Genomic DNA, 27,621 nt, shown 5'->3' with positions numbered 1-27,621 from the left:
GTTTCCCCATCTATTTGCCATGAAGTGATGGGACCAGATGCCATGATCTTAGTTTTCTGAATGTTGACTTTTAAGTCGGCTTTTTCATGCTCCTCTTTCACTTTCATCAAGAGGCTCTTTAGTTCCTCTTCGCTTTCTGCCATAAGGGTGGTGTCATCTGCGTGTCTGAGGTTATTGATATTTCTCCCTGCAATCTTGATTTCAGCATGTGCTTCATCCATCCCAGAATTTCGCATGATGTACTACTCTGCACATAAGTTAAATAAGTAGGGTGACAATATACAGCCTTGATGTACTCCTTTCCCAATTTGGAATCAGTCTGTTGTTTCAGGTACAGTTCTAACTGTTGTTTCTTGACCTGCATACAGATTTCTCAAGAGGCAGGTCAGGTGATCTGATATTCCCATCTCTTTCAGAATTTCCCACAGTTTGTTGTGATCCACACAGTCAAAGGCTTTGGCGTAGTCAATAAAGCAGAAATAGATGTTTTTCTGGGACTCTCTTGCTTTTTCGATGATCCAATGGATGCTGGCAATTTGATCTCTGGTTCCTCTGCCTTTTGTAAATCCAGCTTGAATATCTGGAAGTTCACAGTTAATGTACTGTTGAAGCCTGGCTTGGGGAATTTTGAGTATTACTTTGCTAGCGTGTGAGATGAGTGCAATTGTGCAGTACTTTGAGCATTTTTTGGCATTGCCTTTCTTTGGGATTGGAATGAAAACTGGCCTTTTCCAGTCCTGTGGCCACTGCTGTTTTCCAAATTTTCTGGCATATTGAGTGCAGCACTTTCACAGCATCATCTTTCAGGATTTGTAATAGCTCAACTGGAATTCCATCACCTCCACTAGCTTTGTTCATAGTGATGCTTCCTAAGGCCCACTTGACTTTGCATTTCAGGATGTCTGGCTCTAGGTGAGCGATCACACCAGCATGGTTATCTGGGTCATGAAGATCTTTTTTGTACAGTTCTTCTGTGTATTCTTGCCACCTCTTTTTAATATCTTCTGTTTCTGTTAGGTCCATACCATTTCTCTCCTGGAATAAAGATGCCCCCTCCATCCGTGATGGCCTGGCAAGCTCTGTGGCAGGAAGACACAAGGAATGAAAAGGAAAGCCTTCCCCTCCTTGTAAAAGAGGAAAAAAGGTGGAAGAAAAGCAGATCCCAATTTTCCTCTCCCCTGCCTTTGAAGTAAGGATAATGTCAACAGCAAAAGACAGCTGTAACCCTTACACCTTGTGGAACATTCTAGAAAGATCCCTTCTCAGCCTGACCTACTTGCCAACGTTGAGCACAGCTATATCACTATAGCTGCATGAGGCAACAAGGTGAAGGAGGGGCCTGAAGTTTAGATTCCTCAATGCCTTGATACCCATGGTGAACACATAGTCACTTGGAAGGTTGGGCTGGCAACTTGCTAGACTAGAAGAGGGGGCGGGTTGCTGAGGTAGTAACCACATGGCTCTGTAGCAAGGGCTGGGGACCAGAGCCCAGTGTATCAGTCCGGTCAGATGGCAGAAGCACATAGAGTCAGAAGAAACCAAGGTGAGGCTAAGTCTACTGCAGCCCGCCATGCCATTGGACATGCTTGAACCCAGATGTGCTATAAGTCACATACATCTACAGGGACAGGCGCCTGTGTGAACCAGACACTGATCCCAGGTAAGAGGAGGCAGAACACAGCACGGCAAGTATTCTGCCCCTTGAGATTGTTTGCACCACAATCCTCCTGCCCCTCACCCCATCTACACAACACTATCTGTACCCTTCCTCTGCATATGTGAGTTGCAGTGTGAGTTAAAAATGAACCACTTCCCCACCACCTAATTAAAACACAATATATTGATGGGTTCTTGAGAGAGAACTGTTCCTATGATTATATGCAAAATATATAAAGATAAACTCATCTGTTCATTAATCAAGGAGTCCTATAATGTAAGAGAGAGTGTTCAGGAAGATCCCCTGGAGGAGGGCATGGCAACCCACTCCAGTATTCTTGCCTAGAGAATCCCATGGACAGAGGAGCCTGGCGGGCTACAGTCCACGGGATAGCAAAGTCGGACACGACTGATGCTTCTTAGCATGCATGCACACATGCATGTGGACGCAACAGTGAACAAATACAACTCAGTTTGCAACATCAGACTTACCATTTGAAGTTACAGGCTTTCTACACTCTCACAATTGCTGATGGGAGTGCAAATTTGATACACCGCTCTGGCAAACTCTTTGGCCCTATCTCCTAAAACTAAATAATGACTACCTCAAAGAATCAGTAATTCTACTCGTAAGTATTAACTCAAGAGAAATTAGTGGTTTTGTCCACTGGAAGACATGTATAATGAATGTGCATAGCAGCCGTATCCCTAAGAACCAAATGCCAATCAATTGGAGGATGGATAAATAAGATTGTACAGGGTTATACTATTCACATATAAAAAAGAGTGAACTCCTACACACAGCAACATGGATCACTCTCATATGTACTGTGATGAGTGGAAGAAGTAAGACTCAAAAGAGTACACAATGTATTCGTTCTTAGTCATATCCAACTCCTTGAGGCCCCATGGACTGTAGCCTGCCAGGCTCCTCTGTCCGTGGGATTTCCCAGGCAAGAATATTGCAGTGGGTTGCTAGTTTCTTCTCCAGGGGATATCCCTGATCCAGGGATCAAACTTTTGTCTACTGTGTCTCCAGCATTGCAGACAGATTCTTCACCCACTGAGCCATCGGGGAAGCCCCATACATTGTATGATTCCGTTTATACCAATTTAAAGGACAGATGAAACTAACCCATGGGAGGTAGAACCAGAGTAGTGGCTACCTGGTAGGAGGACGAGACCAGAAGAGAGGATTTATTAACTTGGAAGAAGCCTGAGGGAGCCTGCTGGGTTGTAGAAGTGCTGTTTATTTCATCTGAGTGTAAGCCAGATTATATATTACACATATATATTTATAAAATTTTATCCAGCTGTACACCTAAGAATTTTGCAAATTAATATATGCATGTCATACCTCATTCTAAAAGAGTCCAAAAAACACACATGCACACACATACACACACACACACACACACACACACACACAGATACTGCACATACACATGTGCACCTTTCTGTTTCAGTTTGAGGAAGCAGGATCTTTAGCAATGAAAGGAGGATCAACAATTTTACCATGTTACTCCAAAGAGGTTACTCAATACCCAGACTCTACAGGAACTCATCTAATGCACTCTGGAGACAAATGTAGATTTCTCCCTGGTCACCTCTCACAGAGACTCCCTCTTCATTTACCGAGGCCACCTCAATATACATATCTCTAGTTACTACAGGATGGACAAGGGGGAAAGCCTAGGCTACAGTGACAACATAAAGAAATCTTTTGTTCTTATTGTTTAGTCGGTAAGTCGTGTCCAACTGTTTACAACCCCAAGACTGTAGCCCACTAGGCTCCTCTGTCCACGGATTTCCCAGGCAAGAATAATGAAGTGGGTTGCCATTTCCATCTCTAGGAGATCTTCCCAACCCAGGGGTTGAACCCACATCTCCTGCCTTGGCAGGCAGATTCTTTATCACTGAGCCACCAGGGAAGCCCCAGGAAATTTTATTACCCCTTAAATAACAGATTGAAATAATTCTTTTTTTATAAGGCTTTGTTTACATAAATTAGGAGTTTCGGTTAACATATACACACTACTTCATATAAAACAGATAATCAATAGCACCTACTATATAGCATAGGAAACTACACTCAGTATTTTGTACTAACCTACAAAGGAAAAGAATTTGAAAATGAATGTGTGTGTGTGTATGTAACTGAATCACTATGCTGTGCACTTGAAGCTAGCATAACATTGTAAATCAACTATACTTCAATAATAATAACAATAATAATTCTTTTAAACACATGGTAAGGAGCCTGGCGTCATGGAGCCCATGTGTCACACATCCATGTTAAAACAAGCACGGTAACAGGGCTAACCTGGAGGAACACAGGTAACCTGAGTCTTCAAGGCTTCAAGGCACAAGGACCATGACCAAAACCAAAACACGACTGGGCACCTGGATGCCAGTAGTTCCAGCATCCACTAAATACTTCATTATCCCTCTTGCTCTTCCAGGAGTTTTGTGAAAATGTTTGAGCCAAAGGAGTTCCATAATACTTCATAGACTCATTGGTATTTAAGCTATTAAGGTCACAGATCTTTTTGAGAAGCTGATAAAAACTATGGGGAGCCAGGGGAAAAAAGCATAAAATGTTGCATATATTTTCAATCCTAAGTAAAGCTCTTAACTACAGAACTATAAACACCATTAAGAGGAGTCTGAAACCTTTTCTTTAAACAGACTAACAGATTGTAGGTATACACTTATTTACAATAAAGCTAAAGACTAATTCCTTATATTATTTTGTTTTGAACTGGAGCTAGATTTAATAAATGTGCTAACACTAGATATCTCCTACTATGGTCTTGTTTTAGTCTTAAAAATGGAGACATGAGCTCATTATTACCTAACAAACAGAATCTATTTCATAAGAAATACATGTTTTGAAACATGCAGTAACTGCACAGTAAATGTAAAATACAGTATATTTTTGCTTTTAACTTACTTTTTATCCTATCCAATTTAAAAGACAATAAAATAAAGCAATAATTATAAATTTTGCTCATGGATGTACAATACGTACAGATGTAATTTGCTTGACAACTACAGCACAAAAGAGAAGAGGAAATGGAACTGCGTGACAGCGAAGTTTTCTATACTATTGGAATTGAGTTCACTTCAACCTGAATTAATTATGGGCTTCCCTTGTGGCTCAGCTGGTAAAGAATCTTGCTGCAATGCGGATTCTGGGTTTGATCCCTGGGTTGGGAAGATCCCCTGGAGAAGGTAAAGGCTACCCACTCCAGTATTCTGGCCTGGAGAATTCCCTGGACTGTATAGTCCATGGGGTCGCAAAGAGTCAGATGCAACTGAGCAACTTTCACTTTCAATCTGAATAACACTGTTATAAATTAAGATGCTAACTGTAGGACTTCCCTGGTGATGCAGTGGTTAAGAATCTGCCTGCCCATAGGAATCACGGGTTAACTTTGTTGTTCAGACTAGTTTCAGGGAATTTGGGGAAGTGGGCCTGGGCACGTAACTTAGAGTATATAAGGTTTTCACAAAAACTGGTCAGGGTCCTTGGCTAAGAGGAGACTGCCTTGGGCCCACCAGTGTAATAAACCACACTCCACTGGAAAAAAAAAAAAAAAGAATCTGCCTGCCAATGCAGAGGACACGGGTTCAATCCCCGGTCCAGGAAGATTTCACATACCAAGGGGCAACTAAGCCCATGCACCACAACTGTGGAATCTGAGCTCTAGAGCCATTGAGTGGCAACTACTGAGCCCACATGCCGTAACAACTAAAACCTGCTCCCTCTAGAACCCATGTTCTGCAACATGAGAAGCCCCTACCATGAGAAGCCCACATATCACCAGCCTAGAGTAGCCCCCGTATGCCACAAGTAGAGAAAGCCTGCATGCACCAACGAAGACCCAGCATAGCTATAAATAAATAAATAAACATTTCCTTAAAAAATCTAAGTTCTTCCCTTTTAAAAAAAGGATGTTAATTGTAATTCCAGGCAAACCACTAAGAAAATAATTCAAAAAATATAATAGAAGAAATAAGGGAATTAAAATGGCACACTACAAAACATCTATTTAACAGAGAGAAGGCAGTGATGAGGAATCAAGGAACAAAAATAAATAAATAAAATTGGCTGACATAAATCCTAATTTGTCATTAACTACATTAAATGTAAATAAGTTAAACACTCTAAAAGGCAAAGATTGGAAGAATGGATAAAAAAAAACCCAGCTATATACTGTCTACAAGAGACACAAATTAGATTCAAAGACACAAATGAGTTAAGAGCCCAAGGATGGAAAAGATAGACCATGCATACAGTAACCAAAAGAGGGCTGGAGTGCCTATGTTAAAAGCAGACAAGACAGACTTTTAGACAAAAATTGTTACTAGACACAAAGCGGGACATTTTATGATGACAAAAAGGTCAATTAATAAAGAAGATATAAGAAATATAAACATTTATGCACCTAACAAAATGTATAAAGCAACAACTGGCAAAACTGAAAAGAATAAACAATTCAAAAATAGTAGTGGAAGACTCCACTACCTCACCTTCAGTAATGGACAGAACAATTAAACAGAAAAACAGTAAGAAAATGGAGGATATGAACAACATTATAAATCAGTGGTCCTAGCACACATCTATCTATACTTAACAGCAGACTACAATTCTTCTCAAATGTACATGGTATATCTACCAGGACAGATCACATATTAGGCTGTAAAACAAAGGCCAACAAATTTTTTATAGTTTCATTGAGATATAATTGACATATAACATTGTGTAAGTTTAAGGTATGCAACATAATGATTCGATATATGTATGTACAAATGGTTCCTGACTTAGGCCAGTTCAGCTCACAATTTTTCAACTTATCTGGGTGTAAAAGTGATACCCACTCAGTAGACAGTATACTTCAAATTTTGTATTTTTATATTCTCCTGGACTAGCAATATCTGGTACAATATAGGCATACCTCAGAGATAGTGGGGGTTCAATTCCACAATAAAGTGAATACTGCAGGAAAGCCAGTCATACAAATTTTTAGGTTTCTTGATGCATATAAAGGGCTTCCCTGGTGGCTCAGATGGTAAAGAATCCGCCTACAATGTGGGAGACCTAGGTTCAGTCCTTGGGTTGGGAAGATCCCCTGCAAAAGGCCATGGCAACCCACTCCAGTATTCTTGTTTGGAGAATCCCCAAGGACAGAGGAGCTGGCGGGCTACAGTCCATGGGGTTGCAAGAGTCACACACAACTGAGTGACTTAAGCACAAGTGCATGTTCAAGTTCAGAACACTTGTCTACACTATACTTTGCCTAAATATGGGGTCAGCATATGTCTAAAAAATCTACATACATACCTTAATGAAAAAATACTTTATTGCTAAAAAATGCTAACCATCATCTGATTAAGTCATAATCTTTTTGCTGATAAAGAGAACTACTGCAAGAATTACCAAAATGTGACACGGATACATAAAGAGCAAACGCTGTTGGGAAAATGGTGCCGATAGATTTGCTTGACACTAAGGTTACAACAAACCAATTTGCAGAAAACACTGTATCTGGGAAGTGCAGTAAAGTGAAGCACAGACACAAAAAATAAGGTATTTCATTTAAAATAAGCTGTCTCGTGATGCTGGGCAGCAGCAGTGAATGCAGCTCTGAGGCAGCCATGAGATCAAGAGGGGAAACAATACACTTACAGCCACTCTGTACCCAGACAACCTTCCCATTGTTCACTTTCAGTAGAGCACACAATAAATTACATGAGATATTCAACACTGTATTTTAAAATAGGTTTTACATTAAGTATTGTTGCGCAACTGTGGACCACGGTAAGTGTCCTGAGCATATTTAAGGTAGCTTAGGCTAAGCTATGATGTTTGGTAGGTCAGGTGCACAAAATGCATTTTTCAACTTAGGATATTTTTAACTTATGATGAATTTATCAGGACATAACACTATCATATGTCAAGGAAGATCTGTACCTTAAAATGATTACCACAATAAGTTTATTAACATCCATCATGTCACATAGTTATAATCTTTTTTCTTGTTTTGAGAAATTTTAAGAACTACTCTCTTAGCAACTTTCAAATACAGAGTACAGTATTGTTAATTTAACTATAGTCAGCATATTGAACATAACATCCCCATAACTTATTTATCTTATAGGTGGAAGTTTGTACCTTTTGACCACCTTCACCCAATTCCCCCATTCTCCATCCTTTCAACTTAAAAAAAAAATGCAGAAAGTGAGACTTGCAAGTTAAGTTTTGTCTCAGGCAAAATGAGGACTACGTCCTGGGAAACAGCATTTCAAATAGCTCTGAGAAACTGCCCCAAAGAGATAGGGGGAAGGTCAATATATATACATACATGATTTTGGCGAAGGGAGAGTTCATAGAATCAAGTACATATTTTTTCAGAAGGTTTTTGCTAGTCACAGAAGCAGATGTCACCATGAAGGAATTTAGTGATTTTCTAGATATAAATATAAGGAGATGCAAGAATTGGGCTTATAAAATCAGCTCCTGAAGATATTCAACTATCTGAAAACTTGTTCTGCTAGTTTTTCTAGGGCACAGAGTACCTCATTTCTGATCTCCATCCTAAACTCCATTCACATTCAGGGGCTATCAAAGGTCAGCAGCTAGAGCAGCACATGATTTAATCTTTGTAGAAGTAGATGGCAAGTACCCATGGCAAGTGAACATTTGTCATTAACAATCCCCAATAAATTTAAAGGATTGAAATAACATATAGTATCTTATCTAACTATAATTAAATCAAATTAGAAATCAGTAACAAAGGAAATTTTGAAAACTAACAAGTATGTGGAAATAACCAGACTCATAGATACTCAATGGATAAAAGAAAAACTGTCAAAGAAAAAATGGAATACACTTTAGATAAATGAAATAGAAACCCACCATACTAACACCTATGGAATGCAACAAACACAAGGTTTAATAAGAAATTTAGAACTGCAAGAACCTATTTTACAAAGATATCAAATCAATAACCTACTCTTTCATGCTAAACTAAATACAAAGCAACTAAAAGGAAATAAAAATAAAAATCAGGAAATAAAAGAGTCAAAAAAGGATAGGAAAACAATAGAGAAAATTAATGAAACAAAAATTGGTTCTTCAAAGAAATTAACAAAAGTTTCAAGACTCTAACTAGATTGACAAGAAATAAAGAGAGAAGACTGAAATTATTAAAACCAGGAATAAAACAGGTACATTACAAAAAAAAAAAAACCAGGTACATTACTATCAACAGTACGCCAACAAATTAAATAAACAAATGAGATGAAATGGAAAATTTCTAGAAGACACAAACTACAAAAAAATGGCTCAAAAACATATAGGAAATCTGCATGGACCTAGCCAAATTAAGAGATTTTATTAGCAATCAGAAAACTTTCCACAAATAAAAACTCCAAGCCTAAATTTCTGCACCAGTAAATTCTACCAATATTAAATGAAGAACTAACACCAATTCTTCACAAACTGTTCAAGCTGTATATAGAAAAGGAAGAGGAACCAGGGATCAAACTGCCAACATCCACTGGATCATCAAAAAAGCAAGAGAGTTCCAGAAAAACATCTACTTCTGCTTTATTGACTACGCCAAAGCCTTAAACTGTGTGGATCACAACGAACTGTGGAAAACTCTTAAAGAGATGGGAAAACCAGACCACCTGACCTACCTCCTGAGAAATCTGTATGCAGGTCAAGAAGCAACAGTTAGAACTGGATATGCAACAATAGACTGGTTCCAAATTGGGAAAAGAGCATGTCAAGGCTGTATACTGTCACCCTGCTTATTTAACTTATATGCAGAATACATCATGCGAAATTCTGGGCTGAAGGAAACACAAGCTGGAGTCAAGATTGCCAGGAGAAATAACAATAACCTCAGATATGCAGATGACACCACCCTTATGGCAGAAAGCAAAGAACTAAAGAGCCTCTTGATGAAATTAGCCTCCAATTAAAATAGATTAATTAATTTTTTAAAAAAAGAAAGTGAAAGAGGAGAGTGGAAAAAGTTGGCTTAAAATTCAGCATTCAGAAAACTAAGATCATGGCATCCATCCAGTCCCATCACTTCATGGCAAATAGGCTGGGAAACAATGGAAACAATGAGATACTTTATTTTCTTGGACTCCAAAAATCACTGCAGATGGTGACTGCAGCCATGAAATTAAAAGACACTTGCTCCTTGGAAGAAAAGTTATGACCAACCTAGACAGCATATTAAAAAGCAGAGACATTACTATGCCAACAAAGGTCCATCTAGTCAAAGCTATGGTTTTTCCAGTAGTCATGTATGGATGTGAGAGTTAGGAGTATAAAGAAAGCTGAGCAGCGAAGAGTTGATGCTTTTGAACTGTGATGTTGGAGAAGACTCTTGAGAGTCCCTTGGACTGCAAGGAGATTCAACCAGTCCATCCTAAAGAAGATCAGTCCTGAATATTCATTGGAATGACTGATGCTGAAGCTGAAAATCCAACACTTTGGCCACCTTGATGCAAAGAGCTGGCTCATTTGAAAAGAGCCTAATGCTGGGAAAGATTGAAGGCAGGAGAAGGGGATGACAGAGGATGAGATGGTTGGATGGCATCACCGACTCGATGGACATGATTTTGAGTATTGAGTAAGCTCTGGGTGTTGGTTATGGACAGGGAAGCCTGGTGAGCCACAGCCCATAGGGTCGCAAAGAGTCGGACACAACTGAGCTGAACTGAATTTCACAAACTCTTCCTAAAAATAGAACACGGGTCACTTCTCAATTCATTATTTGAGGCCATTATAATTAAGATACAAAAAAAAAAAACAGGCAAAAACATCACAAAAAAAGAAAACTATAAAACAACATCCATTAAGAATATAGACACAAGTATGAGCCAGCAATCCCACTGCTGGGCATACACACCAAGGAAAAGAGACACATATACCCCAATGTTCATCGCAGCACTGTTTACAATAGCTACGACATGGAAGCAACCTAGATGTCCACCAGCCGACAAATGGATAAGAAAGTTGTGGTACATATACAAATGGAATATTACTCAGCTATTGAAAAGAATGCATTTGAATGAGCTCTGATGAGGTGCATGAAACTGGAGCCCATTATACTTCACTAGAAACTTCAAATACTTCACATACTTACTTTACTAGAGTGAAGTAAGTCAGAAAGAAAAACACCAATACAGTATATTAATGCATATATATGGAATTTAGAAAGAAGGTAATGACGACCCTATACAGGAGACAGGAAAAGAGACACAAAGAACAGACTTTTGGACTCTCTGGAAGAAGGCAAGGGTGGGATGATTTGAGAGAATAGCATTGAAATATGTATATTACCATATGTGAAATAGATGACCAGTCCAAGTTTGATGCATGAAACAGGGCACTCAAAGCCAGTACACTGGGACAACCCAGAGGGATGGGATGGGGAGAGAGGTGGGGGGGGGTTCGGAATAGGGGACACATGTACACCTGGGGCTGATTCATGTCAATGTATGGCAAAAACCACCACAATATTGTAAAGTAATTAGCCTCCAATTAAAATTATTAATTAATTTTAGAAAAGAGAACATAGACACAAGTTCTCAACAAAATACTTTTTAAAAAATTAAACTTAGAATATGATAATCCAGTTCCTATCAAATAGGGCTTCTTCAACTAGAGACCAAAACCATCCTCTGAGTTTTGATGACACTCCCTATGAGCCATATTAAGCAATCTCATTACTATTCACTCCATAATAAAACATACAAAATAAATGTAATTATAAATACATTTCTCAAATTTTCCCATCTCTTTCTATCACCTACCAAAAATACGCAGCAATTTTTTGACACAAACATTTCTACTTTTTGGGAACAATGCATTAGCCAGCATTATTCTAAAATTATAATGGCTTTTACAGAACCAGATTACACAGACTCCAATCCTCCATGCTATACAACACTACTAATAAAGAAGACATTTGACCCTTGATGAAACATCTCCAATTTGGCCTCTACAAAACTGACTGATTTCTTTGAAACCTAAGTAGGCTATTTTAAGAATAAGGATATTTTTAAGCATTGCATAGGGCACTGTTTTTCACCTTTTGCTATTTGCGACATTCAAGATAAATTTAGAGTCACTGGGTGGTAGAAAGCCTTGTTGTTGTTATTCAGTTGCTAAGTCATGTCCAACTCACTGCAACCCCATGGACTGCAGCACACCAGACTCCCCTATCCTTCACTATCTCCTGGAGTTTGCTCAAACTCATGTCCCAGCAAGCCTTACTCTCTATACTCTAACCCTGAAGTGGACTCATACCCACCACAAAATCTCAATCAAGCCCCATTCTCTAAAGCAGTGTACTCTGCATTCATTAAGACTTTGAATTAACTGAGGAACTTATTAAAAATGCATATTCTTGAGTCTTAATATGAGATTCTGGTAAGTTTTAAGATAGGCCCAGGAAATCTGCATTCTTAACTCACTCACTTCCCAAAATATGACTGACTATCGAGAAAACACTACCTTGGGGGTACTGGATTTCTAGATTCACTCTCTAGGCTTGACAGGAGAAATCACAGGCCAATATCGGTCCCCAGGAGAGCCCTCTCATGTACCATGTTTCATAATACTAGTGATCCCCATGCTTACATGCATTTCCCATAAAGGTGAGAAGAAAAATCTGGACATAGTTTTCTTGGAGACTCAGAGAAGAACCCACTAAACAAAGAGCAGGTGGGAAGTTCATTTTTTGCTGTAGAAACACGTAGGTTAAAGAGGCAGGATTTCTTGTATGGATGTCTCAAATATTGAGGAATTCTAGAGTATGTGAAAGATATCACATTGTTCTAGGCTGTGCTACCACAAAATGGAATATCCTTCCATGGCTCGCGCCATCTATGCTACTCAACTGTTAGCAATCATTAGATAAGGGAAGAGTCTGTCTGCTACTGAAGATTCTCTTCCAAATTTAAGATTCTTCTCAAGCTGCAAATTATCTCAGATTCCTAAACTCAAGACCACAGCTTGCAATATAATCAGGTCAGTGCCTACAAAATAATTAAGGCCTCCAGCCTTAATCACGTGGGTTCTCTTCTCTTCTCTCTTTATCTCATTAAAAGTTGGGAATCCAAATGTATTCAAACCTTTTAGTGAAAGTCGCTCAGTCATGTCTGACTCTTTGTGACCCCATGGATTGTACAGTCCATGAAATTCTCCAGACCAGAATACTGGAGTGGGTAGCCTTTCCCTTCTCCAGGGGATCTTCTCAACCCAGGGAGCAAACCCAAGTCTCCCACATTGCAGGCAGATTCTTTACCAGCTGAGCCACAAGGGAAGCACAAAAATACTAGAGCGGGTAGCCTATCTCTTCTCCAGGGGATCTTCTCGACCCAGGAATCAAACCAGGGTCTCCTGCATTGCAGGAGGATTCTTTACCAACTGAGCTATCAGGGAAGCCCATTCAAACCTTTTTTTAGTTTGTTTTAAAGACAAACTAATCTTTCCAGATGTGTGGTATTTAAGAATTTTATAAGGATTTTAATTTCTATTTTCAATTTCTGATGATTTCTGAGTTCCTTGGACTGCAAGGAGATCAAACCAGTCAATCCGACAGAAAATCAGTCCTGATTTTGGAAGGACTGATGCTGAAGCTGAAGCTCCAATACTTTGGCCACCTCATGTGAAGAACTGACTCATTGGAAAAGACCCTGATGCTGCAAAAGATTGAAGGCAGGAGGAGAAGGGGATGACAGAGGATGAAATGGTGGGATAGCATCACCAACTCAATGGACATGAGTTGGAGCAAGCTCCAGGAGTTGGTAATGGACAGGGAAGCCTGGTGTGCTGCAGCCCATGGGGTTGCAAAGACATGACTGAGGAACTGAACTGAACTATGATAAGAGACCCTGCTGTTTTTCAGTCGATACACCATGTCCAACTCTTCGCAACGCCATGAACTGCAGCACGCCAGGCTCAGCTGTCCTTCACTATCTCCCAGAGTTTGCTTAAACTCACGTCCATTGAGTCAGTGGTGCTATCTAACCATCTCATCTTCTGTCGTCCCCTCTCCTTTTGCCTTCAATCTTTCCTAGCATCAGGCTCTTTTCAAATGAGTCAGTTCTTTGCATCAGGTGGCCAAAGTATTGGAGTTTCAGCTTCAACATCAGTCCTTCCAATGAACACTCAGGACTGATCTCCTTTAGGATGGACGGGTTGGATCTCCTTGCAGTCCAAGGGACTCTCAAGAGTCTTCTCCAACACCACAGTTCAAAAGCATCAATTCTTCGGCACTCAGCTTTCTTTATAGTCCAACTCTCACATCCATACATGACTACTGGAAAAACCATAGCCTTGACTAGACGGACCTTTGTTGGAAAAGCAATGTCTCTGCTTTTTAATATGCTGTCTAGGTTGGTCATAGCTTAGGCTTCTCTTTATCAGCAACTCCCTGGTAGCTCAGACGGTAAAGCTTTCCCAGTATCAATCCCTGGGTCGGGAAGATCCTCTGGAGAAGGAAATGGCAACCCACTCCAGTACTCTGGCCTGGAAAATTCCATGGACGGAGGAGCGTGGTAGGCTACAGTCCATGGGGTTGCAAAGAGTTGGACACAACTGAGCAACGTCACTTTCACTTTCACTTTCTTCCAAGGAGCAAGTGTCTTTTAATTTCATGGTTGCAGTCACAATCTGCAGTGATTTGGGAGCCTAATAAAATAAAGTCTATTAAAGTATATTCCTAACTAGAGTCCTTCGTATACTAATTAACAGTAGTTCCTAGCATACAGGTTAGGAGTTAATTTACACACACATGCATTTGTTGTTGTTGTTCATTGCTCAGTCATGTCTGACTCTTGGAGACCCCATAGACTGCAGCATGCCAGGCTTCCCTGTCCTTCATCATCCCCCAGAGTTTGCTCCAACTCATGTCCGTTGAGTCGATGATGCCATCCAACCATTTCATCTTCTGTTGTCCCCTTCTCCTGCCTTCACTCTTTCCCAGTATCAGGGTCTTTTCTAATGAGTCAGCTCTTCACATCAGGAGGCCAAAGTATTGGAGTTTCAGCTTCAGTCCTTCCAATGAATATTCAGGGTTGATTTCCTTTAGGATTGACTGGCTTTATCTCCTTGCTGTCCAAGGAACTCTCAAGAGTCTTCTCCAGCAACACAATTCAAAAGCATCAATTCTTCAGCACTCAGCCTTCTTTACGGTCCAACTCTCACATCTGTACGTGACTACTAGAAACCATAGTTTTGAGTATACAGACTTTTGTACGCAAAGTAATGTCTTTGTTTTTTAACATGCTGTCTAGCTGTGTCATGGCTTTCCTTCCAGGGAGCAAGAGTCTTTTAATTTCACGGCTCCAGCCACAGTCGGCAGTGATTCTGGAGCCCAAGAAAATAAGATCTGTCACTGCCTCCACTCTTCCTCTTCTATTTGCCATGAAATGATGGGACCAGATGCCATGATCTTCGTTTTTTGAATGTTGAGCTTTAAGCCAGCTTTTTCACTCTCCTCTTTAACCATCAAGAGGCTCTTTAGTTACATATCCATAAAAACAGATTGCACTTGTGTCTACTGCTGTTGTACAAAGGGATCTTTGTACGATGGATAATTCATGTCTGAAACCAGCATCCTGCCTCTCTATCAATGGGGAACTTTGCCCCAGAAAGACCCTTTAACACGAGAGAGTAAAAATTTGATCACACAAAAGAGAGACTGCAACTACAAAAAGACTATCCCAATTAGGACCCACTTCTCCACTTTGATAAATATGCAAATGATAAAAGATATCACTGACAAGGCCAATGCTAACAGTCAATTCTGACAGCTATTTTCTATAGCTCTTATTTTTATCTTATCTATTGTGAATAAGGGCAAAGAGTCTAATGTCTGGAATGTTCACTGACTACTATAAATTCCCACACCATTATCTTACTCCCCTTGTCTGGATAGCTGCAACTCATCCTTAGGATCTTAGCTTAATGTCTACCTTCTTCAGGTAGGTGTGTCCAATCCCCTCACTCCAGGTGAAATCCCTAGTTGCATGTTTTTTAATTTCTTTTTCTTTTCATAGAATTTTTAATTATGATTTTTCATTAATTACTATGTAGTTACTTTTAAGTTCAAAGGTTTATCTCTCTACCAGCTCCTGCTGGTCTATGATCAACCCAGATGTCTTTGTTGAATGCTATATTATAATGCTATATTACTAGCAAGTGCCTTTCAGGCATTAGATTCTTAATAAATGACTCTAAATGAATAACCAAATTTTACCAGGTTGACTTTACAATAGAATATATAACTATTAGAATATGTACATCTAGCATGCTTTTACTCAACAAATGTTAGGTGCCTTAACAAGAGTACATTTATTTACAGATCCATGTGTATTTTATTAAGTCATTATAGGCACTTTAAAATAGAAAAAAATGTATATGTACACACACACACACATATATATATGTGTGTGCATATTAAGTCATTTCAGTCATGTCCAATTCTTTGGTATCCTATGGACTGTAGCCTGCCAGGCTCCTCTTTCCATGGGATTCTCCAGGCAAGAATACTGGAGTGGGTTGTCATGCCCTCCTCCAGCAGATCTTCCCTACCCAGCGATGGAATCTGCATATCTTATGTCTTCTGCATTGGTAGGTGGGTTCCTTACCACTAGCGCCACCTGGAATGTCCCATATATATATACATGTATATACATTTTTTCAGGTTCTTCCCACTTCTGAACTAAACTTTCAAATAAATAACTATACGAGAATAAGATGAAAATGACCAAAACTGTGGCTTTCTGATTTTTATACATCTGTTCTAAATAATTTCAGGGTAATCAAAATTAATATACCATGCATAGCAAATATTTTAAAACTAAGATCTTATTCGTGGCTTTATCCCACATTATTCCTCTAAAGATTCACTCAATACATATTCAGGAAATATAATGTGCTACACTTAAATTTAGATTTTGAATCAACAAGAATGAAGTTTCAGCATTACTATATGAAAAGTTGACCTGTGGATGTGTTCCTAAGAAATCGTGATCACTTTTGTGTTAATTTTACACAATGCTGTGTGTAGAGGCTTACTATCTATACTTTCATAGGTGAAACTCCTCAAACTCTGTGATGATGGCAGTTCCATTATGTAAACATTAGCCATTTATCTGGAAAATTCTATCTATAACACAAGAAATCTCTTTATCTGTTACCCCGTCACTGAAGACCACAAGCTTACCTATTTCCTTAGGTGTTCTACTCAGAAGGCCCCTAATTTAAAGAGCTATAAAAATGCAAAATACATATATATATATTTGAAGAGTCAAGTGGAAATTTCCAGACTTAAAAAGTCAGAACATATCATTTTAAAAACACTCTTTGCCTTCTCAACTCATTTGCTCACAAAATACTTCACAGTATTTTTTGAAACAATCTCTTTCTCTCTCTCTCACACACACACACATCTTTTTCTTTTTTCTTTTTTTTTTTTTCTTTTTTTTTCAAAAATATGGAACGCTTCACGAATTTGCGTGTCATCCTTGCGCAGGGGCCATGCTAATCTTCTCTGTATCGTTCCAATTTTAGTATATGTGCTGCCGAAGCGAGCACACACACACATCTTTGAATGGACCAGTGACCCAAAAGAAAATCAGTTTATAGGAAAGCATGCTGAGGCTCCACTAGGGTAGTATTCTCAAACTTCAGGCTTAAAATCAATTTGGTATGTCCCTATGAGCATGGTATTAAAAACAGAAGAATGTGGACTGACATGAATGAATTGGATGATCAGTGTTTGCTGATATCGAGTTTCCTAACTTAGGAACCGTGGCATGATGGGAAATCTTGGAGTGAGAACCTGTGTGTATATATGCAGGTATATCTGGAAACGATAAACCCACTGATAAAGAGCTCACACATTGGGAGCTTAGGGCTGCTATGACACGGAGTGGTCATGGTTGAGTATAACCCTGGAGAAAAAGGCTTCCTAGCCCTGCCCTCTCTGTGAGAGCCAGCGGGGCAGTGAGGGGGGATGCCACTGGGTTCCTGATGCACTGCAGGGCTCACCCCGGGGGACAGGGCTGATATCTGAAAGATGGACTCCCTTACCATCCGGCCATAGTAAAACTCAGACTTCTTTAGGGAAGGGAAATTCCCCATAGGATTTCTGAACTTAGCATAAGACTGGAACCCCAGGGAGGAGTAAGTGTATCCTCATGATACACTGGAATATTTAACTTATTTATTTTTTAAAAGTCATTTGATTCTTTTTAAATAGGACCTAATTTTATACTCCAAATAAAGTGGACCATATTACTTATACAAGTATTTCAGATATTTTAAGTTGTATTGGTTCATAGACAAGCTGACTTTTAAAGTATGACTTATAGAAAACACACACAATATGCTATGTTGTAAAGGATAATGATAACTTTTTATAAAGTTAAAACCTCAGTCCCTACAGTTCTGTTTCCCTATTGTATTCATTCCTGGGGAAAGAAGGATGATACATATAAGCACGCTTATGTGTAAAAAAAAATGAAAAAGGAAACCTTACTGTCAAGAATGCCCTCAAAATTATTTTTAACTTTGGCAGTTCATGATGGAGCCAGAGAAAATTATTTTAGTAGAAGCAAAGGCATACGTCATATAGTGTAGAACTGGACAACAAAGTCTTCAGATGATCTTCAAAGGGGAAACCCTGGAAGTGCTTCAGAAACTCAGTCTCTAAAGAGTCCTCAAATGTAAACATGGTCATATAAGCTACTCTTCCACAGACAAGGCCCTGGTCCCAGGTAAATTCTCCTGATCAGAGCAAGGTATTTCTTCTCCCATTCAATTTGCATAAATAAAATAAACACAGGCACACGCTCACCAGTACAGGCACATGCAGTACAGGATCATCCTTTATATGTCTCCCTTTGAGAACAAACCTAAATGTGGGCATCAGCAAAGTGACAATTTTTTTTTTTAAACCCACAAAGTCACATAATTAGGCATGCAAGGAGACTACATTGTTTTTCTTGCCATATCACACAATCAACATTGGGCTGAACCACAGGATTCTACCAGGATCTGTTTTACTTATAAAGCTAAGAATTTAGCACAGTTCAACGTAAAGGAAAGCAACTCTGAATATTCACTGGAAGAACTGATGCTGAAGCTCCAATACTTTAGCCACCTGATGTGAAGATACAATTCATTGGAAAAGACCCTGAAGCTGGGAAAGACTGAAGGCAAAAGGAGAAAGGGGCTGCAGAGAATGTGATGGTTAGATAGCATCACCGACCCAATCGACATGAATTTGAGCAAACTTCAGGACAAAGTGAAGAATACGGGAGCCTGGTGTGCTGCAGTCCATGGGGTGGCAAAAAGTCAGACATTACTTAATCATTGGAAAACAACAAAACTTAATATTTATGGAGTTCCAACCATCTTCAGAACTCTTAATTTTATTTTATATACTACCTTTGCAAAATGACAGTTCAAATGGCAGTGATATAGTGAAAACTTTACCATAATTCCACAAAAGTCAGAGAAAGAATAATGTAGGCGGATGCTTTCAGGCAATGTGTTTGCAGAGGTGGGAAGTAAACTAGCAGGAAAACACAATGTCAAATAATACATCATCACTGTATACATACACAATACATTTAGTCCTTCCCCTCAATCATCTACACTTTACTTGGAAAGATACAATACATGAAAAACACTGCACCTAAGACTATGATATAACAATCACTCATGGCAGATAAATTACACAGAGACTATTAAACAGTACATGTCCTTAGAATTTATATAATGTAACTCTCTTATTGGAGAAGGCAATGGCGACCCACTCCAATGCTCTTGCCTGGAAAATCCCATGGACGGAGAAGTCTGGTAGGCTGCAGTCCATGGGGTCACGAAGAGTCGGACACGACTGAGTGACTTCACTTTCACTTTTCACTTTCATGCTTTGGAGAAGGAAATGGCAACCCACTCCAGTGTTCTTGCCTGGAGAATCCCAGGGATGGCGGAGCCTGATGAGCTGCCGTCTATGGGGTCGCACGGGGTCGGACACGACTGAAGCGACTTGGCAGCAGCAGCAGCAGCAACTCTCTTATTGGGCTTCCCTGATAGCTCAGTTGGTCACCAGCAATGCAGGTGATCCCGGTTCCATTCCTGGGTTGGGAAGATCCACTGGAGAAGGGATAGGCTACCCACTCCAGTATTCTTGGGCTTCCCTTGTGGCTCAGCTGGTAAAGAACCAGCCTGCAATGGGAGAGACCTGGGTTCGATCCCTGGGTTGGGAAGATCCCCTGGAGAAGGGAAAGGCTACCCACTCCAGTATTCTGGCCCAGAAAATTCCATGGACAGTATGGAATTCCATGGGGTCACAGAGAACTCCATGGGGTCGCAAAGAGTCAGACATGTCTGAGCGACTTTCACTTTACTTTCACTCTTACTCTTATTAATACTAAAATCTAATACCGAAAGAGGCTAGTATTAAAACATACCAAAAGCTTCCCTCGTCACTAGAGTCACATTAAAAAAAATGTTTGAATGCATGCTCCGTTGCTTCAGTCAGCTCAGACTCTTTTCAACCCTATGGACTGTTGCCTGCCAGGCTCCTCTGTCCATGGGGATTCTCCAAGCAAGAATACTGGAGTGGGTTGCCATTTTCTCCTCCAGGGGATCTTCCTGACCCAGGGACTGAACCCACATCTCCTGTCTCCTGAATTAGCAGGTGGGTTCTTTACCACTAGTGCCATCTGGGAAGCCCCAGTTTTAATCTTAAAAAATGTTTGAACTGCACTATCGACTTAAATATTGCATAGAGGTCAAGGAGGGTTAAGGCCAAATAAAAGTCACTGGATTTCACAAATGAATAAAGATAGACAAAAAAAATCCCAAAGGGATTAAATACTTAAGTAAAAAAGGCCTCTGAATAAACAGACTGACTGTATTATTTATATCTGTTTCCTCCCAAGACCCTTGCAAGAAAAATGAAAACAAAGGAATAAAAAAAGGTATGAACATACATGGATAAAAAGAGGAGAGGCATTACTAGTGGATGAGAGAGCTCAATACACTTTACAGAAGTAAAAAGTAGACAGAAGAATGGAAACAACTCAGCAGAATAGAGGCAACTACTTTCTAGAAGTGCCTGTTTAGGCAACCCATGAAAAAGCAGTCAATTCTCACGAGTCACAAACACACTCCAGCCTAGAACCTGGATCCACCAAGTACTGCAAAAAGTAAGAATAAAACACAGCACTGACAATGGGGAACAGTTTGAAAGCCTGGGATTAAAGAATAGACGAGCCTTCAAGTCCCTTCCTCAACCCCAACACTGGCAAGAAAAGACCCACGATGACAGTTGTGTAGCAGGCTTAGAAAAAACAAAACAAAACATCCCAGCTTACAGTAAAAGGGCAGAGACTACAAACTGAGGGAATTTGGGGGAGAGGGGTCCTTCAGTAGGAGAACATAATTGCATTATCTGATTTTACTGAACCCTTGATTATAATTGTTGTTGTTCAGTCGCTTAGTCATGTCTGACTCTCTGCAACCCAATGGACTGCAGCACGCCAGGCTTCCCTGTCGTTCACCACCTCCCAGAGCTTGCTCAAACTCATGTTCATTGAGCTGGTGATGCCATCAAGCCATCTTGTCCTCTGTTAATCTTTCCCAGCATCAGGGTCTTTTCAAATGAGTCAGCTCTTTCCATCAGGTGGTCAAAGTATTGGAACTTCAGTTTCAGCATCAGTTCTTCCAATGAATATTCAAGATTGACTTTCTTTAGGATTGACTGGTTTGATCTCCTTGCTGTCCAAGGGACTATCAAGAATCTTCTCCAACATCACAGTTCAAAAGCATCAATTTTTCAACACTCAGGCTTCTTTATGGTCCAACTCTCACATCCATACATGATTACTGGAAAACCCTACCTTTGACAACACGGACCTTTGATACGATATTGGTAGGCATTTAACAGATCTGATGAAGCAAGAACGAACAATTCTATATAGCCCATAGAAAAATAAGCAAACAGAAATAAGGCTATGATTAACTCTAGGAAAACAAAAAACTACATGAAAAAACCTAATCTTCTGATCAGGGTTCATAAAAATTTTAAATTTCATTTCATCAAAGGGCACCATTAAGAAAGTAAAAAGACAAGCCACTGTCTGGGAGAATACATTCACAGAATGTCTATCTAAGAAAGGACTCATATACAAAATATATAAAGAACTTCTACAAGTCAATAAGGAAACAACAGTTCAGTTCAGTTCAGTCGCTCAGTCATGTCCAACTCTTTGCGACTCCATGAACCACAGCACTCCAGGTCTCCCTGTCCATCACCAACTCCCTGAGTTTACCCAAGCTCATGTCCATTGAGTCAGTGATGCCATCCAACCATCTCATCCTCTGTCATCCCCTTCTCCTCCTGCCCTCAATCTTTCCCAGCATCAGGCTCTTTTCAAATGAGTCAGCTCTTCACATCACGTGGCCAAAGTATTGGAGTTTCAGCTTCAACATCAGTCCTTCCAATGAACACCCAGGACTGATCTCCTTTAGGATGGACTGGGTGGATCTCCTTGCAGTCCAAGGGACTCTCAACAGTCTTCTCCAACACCACAGTTCAAAAGCATCAATTCTTTGGTGCTCAGCTTTCTTTATAACCCAACTCTCACATCTACACATGACTACTGCAAAAACCATTGCCTTGACTAGACGGACCTTTGTCTAATCTAGAGACAAAGTAATGTCTCTGCTTTTTAATATGCTGTCTAGGTTGGTCATAACTTTCCTTCCAAGGAGTAAGTATCTTTTAATTTCATGGCTGCAATCACCATCTGCTGTGATTTTGGAGCCCAACAAAATAAAGTTTCTCACTGTTTCCACTGTTTCCCCATCTATTTGCAATGAAGTGATAGGACTGTATGCCATGATCTTAGTTTTCCCGATGTTGAGCTTTAAGCCAACTTTTTCACTCTCCTCTTTCACTTTCATCAGGAGGCTCTTTAGTTCTTCACTTTCTGCCATAAGGGTGGTGTCATCTGCATATCTGAGGTCATTGATATTTTTCCTGGCAATCTTGATTCCAGCTTGTGCTTCATCCAGCCCAGCATTTCCCATGATGTACTCTGCATATAAGTTAAATAAACAGGGTGACAATATACAGCCTTGACATACTCCTTTTCCTATTTGGAACCAATCTGTTGTTCCATGTCTAGTTCTAACTGTTGCTTCCTGACCTGCACACAGATTTCTTAAGAGTCAGGTCAGGTGGTCTGGTATTCCCATCTCTTGAAGAATTTTCCACAGTTTATTGTGATCCACACAGTCAAAGGCTTTGGCATAGTCAATAAAGCAGAAATAGATGTTTTTCTGGAATTCTCTTGCTTTTTCAATGATCCAGCAGATGTTGGCAATTTGATCTCTGGTTCCTCTGCCTTTTCTAAAACCAGCTTGAACATCTGGAAGTTCACGGTTCACGTATTACTGAAGCCTGGCTTGGAGAATTTTGAGCATTACTTTACTAGTGTGTGCAATGAATGCAATTGTGCAGTAGTCTGAGCATTGTTTGGCATTGCCTTTCTTTGGGATTGGAATGAAAACTCACCTTTCCAGTCCTGTGGCCACTGCTGAGTTTTCCAAATATGCTGGCATATTGAGTGCAGCACTTTCATAGCATCGTCTTTCAGGATTTGAAATAATAGCTCAACTGGAATTCCATCACCTCCACTAGCTTTGTTCATAGTGATGCTTTCTAATGCCCACTGACTTCACATTCCAGGATGTCTGGCTCTAAGTGAGTGATCACACCATCGTGATTATCTGGGTCGTGAAGATCTTTTTCGTTCAGTTCTTCTGTGTATTCTTGCCACCTCTTCTTAATATCTTCTTAATATCTTCTGCTTCTGTCCCTACCATTTCTGTCCTTTATTGAGCCCATCTTTGCATGAAATGTTCCCTTGGTATCTCTAATTTTCTTGAAGAGATCTCTAGTCTTTCCCATTCTGTTGTTTTCCTCTATTTCTTTGCACTGATCGCTGAGGAAGGCTTTCTTATCTCTCCTTGCTGTTCTTTGGAACTCTGCATTCAAATGTGAATATCTTTCCTTTTCGCTTCTCCTCTTTTCACAAGCAACCCAAATAAAACACAGACTTGAACAGACACTTTGCAAAAGAAGATATCAAAATAACCAATATGTACAATATAAGGTGTTCATCAGGAAAATGATGGTAAAGGAATTTAAAATGTATGAACATAAACAAAGACAACAGGTGAGGCATGAAGGTTGAGAGTTATCTGGTATGATAGAAATGTTCTGTGTAATAGGTATACAGAGATGCAAATACACAAAAATCCACCAAGGCTGAATAGTTAAGATGTGTGTGTTATAGTCAACAGACACTACACTTTCTTTTTATCTTATCAACTAGGCTTTTTAAAAAATTTTTATTTTACATTGGAGTATTGTTATTAACAACATTGTGTTAGTTTCAGCTGTACACGAAAGTGAATCAGTTATACCTGTACATATATCTATTGTTTTCCATACTTTACCATTTTAAAAATGGTAAAATCCTAGCCACCAACTATTTTTGCTACATTATTAGGGGATATGGAAGTAGAGGGAAGAATGTATGAGAGTTAAATCTTTACCTATTTCACCAAATATGGAAGGATAGATTCAGAAGTAGTTTTAAGTATAATTTGAAGGGCACTGTGATTAATAATAGCTGCCTCTGGGGAAACAAGATTGGTGGTTGAGGAGAGAAGAGACAGGGGACTGCTATTTTTCATAATAAACCTTTCACTAATATTTTATTTTTTAAACTGTGGATGTATTAACTTGATAGGAAATTTTAAATGAATATTAAATTATAAATTATTAACGATGTGATTATTTATACAAACACAGGACAGGAAGGCTTTTTAATTACACCTCAGCGGACACCTTTTATTTTGCCAACCCAACACCCATTCTTTTCTGTCCTCTGATTCTCCCTCCTCCACAAGCCCTGCATATGCTCTAGGGGACATTTCTTCATCCCAGCTTCCATAGAAGCCTGTGACTCAGGCCCAATCCAACCCATGGCCCTGGCCCTTGGCCAGAGATTTCTTTCCTCCAGGGTGAGGAACAAGCCCCAGTTTGGGCTGGTGAGGGTTATCCTGAGTTATCTGTAAATAGTGACACGCTCTTGCCTAGAGCTGCTGGCAGGCATCTGGCCACCAAAAGAGAAGAACCTGCCCAAGAATGGGCCTGACAAGATGGCTGCAGAGATGAGAGGTAGGGAGAAAACACCTGAGCCCTGATGTCTGTGGTTGAATCCCCGTTTCCATGCAGGCCTAATCTACGTCCACCCCTACCCCTTTCCTAATTATAAGAGGCAATACCATGTAATCAAGAAGCATTGGACTGCTTGGGTCCAAACTTCGGCTTTACCGCATACTGTGTGACCTTGGGCATGGAACTTAATCTCTTCCTCATCTATAAAACAGGGAAAATAATAGTACCTAACTGCACAGAATCAAATGAGTTAACATATATAACAGAAATATGTACATATATTTTAAAATACACATATATAAGAATATATATATGTTCATAGCTTAATAAAAGTACATATTGTATTTGTACTCATTTAAATTTATATGTGCAAGAACCATGTTTTTATTTTTAGTAATTAAATCCTCTTTTTTTTCCCCTAAGCCAGTTTGAACTGAGTTTTCTGACATTTACAAGTGGCAGAATCCTAAGTAATTCAACATCCAAAAGAGGAAACCACACAAAATCAATTGATAGATTTAAGCAAATACAAAATAAATAAATAAATAAGCATAATACAAACACAAATATGCTCCATAGCAGGAAAAAAAATGCTCAAAAGTTAAAAAGTAAATAGAAAAGGAAGAAATAATATTTGTAACCTTTAGAATTGATAAAGTTTTTGCCCTTACAAATAACAAGATGGAGATGCTATACCAAATGGGCAAAACTATACAAACAAAATTCACAGATTAAAAAAACTAACGCAAAAAATGTTAAGACTTTTAAAAAATAAAAGCAAGAAAAAGAACAGCAAGAGTTTTTTCCAATTATGTATCTGAAGAATGTTTTAAATTTTATTATCTGCTATTGGCAAAGTCTCACAGATTGCTGGTGAGAATGTAAATTGATTCAAACTTTCTGAAAGGCAATGCAACTATGATAAAAATAAGCATACCTTTGACAGAATAATTCTTCTAGGAATTTATTTAAGGAGATACTTGAATGTGTAGCAACATTTCCCCTATAAGTTTTCTCACTGATTTGCATTTACATTCAGAAACAATGGAAACTGAATGTCCAAAAATAGGGGATTCACTAAAATGCACATTCCAATACTGTTCAATCACTTAAAATCATGATGGAAAATATGTATATCCATTGAAGAATGTTCATAATTATTAAATGAAATAAACAGGTTACAAAATCATATAGGATGGGTCTGTTTTAGTTGTATAAATACATACATATACAAGAGGAAAAAAATCTACTGGGACACATCAAATGATTGTGAATCTCCAGGTGGTAGAATTTATGAGTGTTCTAATTTGTTGGTGTTTTTTTTTTTTTCCCTTATATGTGTATTTCACTTTTTTTTTTCTCCAAAGAAATTTTACAGGCTTTCAATTAAAAAATCTATATTAAATTCATAGAAAGCCATAAGTTACCTGAAAGAGTAGTTTGTTATGCATTTCGAGGGAAAATGCATGCAAGCTGTTAGGTGGATCAAAAATGATGAGAAAGTGAGAGTGGACTCTCTTTTGAAAAAATTTGTGGTAAAAACCAGGAACAAAGGGTCTCAAGAACATACGCGGCACATAATTACTACAACAGAGCATCTGAAGAAGAACAGGAGACTGAAGATGCAAAAAGAAAGCATCACTGGAGGAGATATCTAATGAACCCATCAATAGCAGCACACTTCGGTTTTCATTGTCCAGGGGCTACTGTTTGGACTTGGCTGGACTGCCTTACCTGGATTTCCACATGCTCTCTTCCCATATGCTGAACAGTATCAGTAAGGGGGCAGAACTTACCCAGGGCCAGAACCCACTCTCTCAGCCTCTTGGTGTCTTAATCTCCTAAACTAGGTGCAACAGGCACTTTTCATTAGCAGCTTTCCCCATGGGAGAAACCAGGACACTTGAAGCCCTGCTCAAAGCTTCCCTCGACCACTGTGATCAACCACCAGCCACAACTGCAATCATAACACACACTTGACCTTAGTAATGCCACAGTGAGTTTTCAACAATTCATAAGGGCTCGCATGCTGTCTAAGTCAGATTACATTTTCTTTTCAGTTATTTCTGGCATATTAACAGCTGGTGACCTAGATTAAGAAATACTTTAATATGTCAAAAGGCAGACTGTATCACTAAATTCCTTCACAGATGGAAAGTGGATTCAATGAAACGCTTCAGACCCAAAATTCAAGTAATTACTTGGAAGGAGGGAGAGGGTGGGGTGGAATATCTACCAGTGGATAAAATGAAGTATGGAAAAATGATGACAAAACCTAACCAGGCTCCCAGCAGATCCTGGCTACGTTCTGGACAAGTAGCCAGGGACTGGAAGCAGGCAGGAAGCCTTGCTAATTCAGCAGCTAAAGGAGTGGCAGGAGGATCACTGTTGGTTCAGGATGAGCTTGGGTAGATATTAAAAGAAATACAATCCTCTTACTGCATTGAGAGCGTGGATGTGTGAAGGGAGGGACTAGAGGCAGCCACCAAGCCTCTGGGAACACAGAGAGGCAGAGATCAGTGCCCGCTTCAGCTCAGCTCCTGGCGGTCAGTGGGAACTGGAGGGCAGTCTAAGTCAGGGTCTGCAGAGGGAAATTCACTGCCCAGTGAGCAACGCGGCAAATCTGACTTCCAGTAAAACAGGAAACCGCTAA

The 27,621-nt window shown here is 39.5% G+C and overlaps 1 protein-coding gene and 1 non-coding gene across 3 annotated transcripts in view; both read right to left on the bottom strand.

Moving 5' to 3' along the window:
- The window catches only part of AMPH (amphiphysin), a 211,833-nt gene that overhangs the window by 182,794 nt on the left and 1,418 nt on the right, over positions 1-27,621 (bottom strand). The gene's annotated exons all lie outside the window — the stretch shown is intronic.
- Positions 17,187-17,293, bottom strand: LOC122675056. The gene has a single exon (XR_006335203.1). It is a non-coding gene; the product is annotated as a U6 spliceosomal RNA (small nuclear RNA).

The sequence above is a fragment of the Cervus elaphus genome, chromosome 18 (genome assembly GCF_910594005.1).
Source record: "Cervus elaphus chromosome 18, mCerEla1.1, whole genome shotgun sequence".
NCBI classification, from domain to species: Eukaryota; Metazoa; Chordata; class Mammalia; order Artiodactyla; family Cervidae; genus Cervus; species Cervus elaphus.
Note: the sequence above shows the minus strand (reverse complement) of the source record. Positions and strands in the feature narration are given on the sequence as shown.